Below are 1524 nucleotides of genomic sequence, written 5' to 3' on the forward strand. Positions count from 1 at the left end.
CTTCCTGAATAGGCATAAAATTATAGTCTCAAACTTGGGCAAGAAGAGTTGCCATGACTAAAGAATAAAATCTCTAGATAACACAATAAGTCCACTGATGAACAAAGACTCATTTTGACCAAGTTTAAAAATTTCAATTTTTGGTCATTCTAAGAGTAAGTATACCTTTAAGTGGTTTAAATCTTTGAACTATCAGCTGGTCTACCTAGCATTAAATTACAGATTAGAATTACTCTTTAAGGGACTTATTTCTATCCTTTATGTGCTTAACCTTATTAAAGAGGTCTGTTATATTCCATAATATTGTCTTGTGTTTTGTTATATGTGCTCCTCGCTTCTATATGTCATTCAAATCTTACTTCTTGATTAACAAGTAACAAAATCTATCTGAAAACATAATTTTAACTTATACAAATACTAGCACTCACACAATGTTAATACAAATGAAATAAAAAAAAACATAAATGAAATCAAATTTGTTCCATCCCTCTCAATGTAAATGCAGAAAAAATGTTCATGTTCCAATGAATTTTGGAATAACATAAAATGCCATTGTATTAAAGGTATTTTGTGATTACTCCCAATTGTACTTAATTTCTATACTTTTGGAAAATTACTCTACATACAAATATCATGAAAATTACTTGTATCTGGTATTTTCTCTAATTTACAAAGAATTTCTGGAAATACAGCCTACATGAATCTAGTATTCTACTTGTCTTTCATGAAATTCAACCGTATCTTGTTATTAGTCTGCAAGTAAATTCATGAAATTTAACTGTATCTTCTTATTAGTCTACAAGTAAATTCATGAAATTTAACTGTATCTTGTAGTTATTCTACAAGTAAATTCATGAAATTTAACTGTATCTTGTAGTTATTCTACAAGTAAATTCATGAAATTTAACTGTATCTTGTAGTTATTCTACAAGTAAATTCATGAAATTCAACTGTATCTTGTAGTTATTCTACAAGTAAATTCATGAAATTTAACTGTATCTTGTAGTTATTCTACAAGTAAATTCATGAAATTCAACTGTATCTTGTAGTTATTCTACAAGTAAATTCATGAAATTTAACTGTATCTTGTAGTTATTCTACAAGTAAAATCATGAAATTCAGTTGTTTTTAGGTATTACTCCTTCAGGTAATTTCATGAAACAGTAAATGTATGAGAAACATTCTATGTGGCATGCTTTGCCCAATAATTTTTTTTTTTCAGCTGACAAGCTATAAAACTAACATGACTAATCCAATCGCAAAAAATACATGATAATGGTCAAGAAAAAATGCAAATAAAGTTGTATATCCAACTCTCTATCAAAAATGCCTTTTTAAAATGTAAATTAAATGCTATTTTTATACTTTCAAATGCCACTCTAGAGAAAGAATGAATGCCAATATCAATCACAAGTAAATGAATTAATTTACATTTGCAATACCCATGCTACATTATATCATACAATCTACAATTTAAATTACAATCTACAATTCAAGTTATAATCTACAATTAAGCTTGCAAAT

The 1524-nt window shown here is 27.1% G+C and overlaps 1 protein-coding gene across 1 annotated transcript in view; it reads right to left on the reverse strand.

Moving 5' to 3' along the window:
* Window positions 1–1524, reverse strand: part of LOTGIDRAFT_233341 (hypothetical protein) — a gene marked incomplete at both ends in the record, with an annotated part of 31879 nt that overhangs the window by 6107 nt on the left and 24248 nt on the right. The window lies entirely within an intron of this gene.

This window comes from Lottia gigantea (genome assembly GCF_000327385.1).
Source record: "Lottia gigantea unplaced genomic scaffold LOTGIsca_38, whole genome shotgun sequence".
Taxonomy (NCBI): Eukaryota; Metazoa; Mollusca; class Gastropoda; family Lottiidae; genus Lottia; species Lottia gigantea.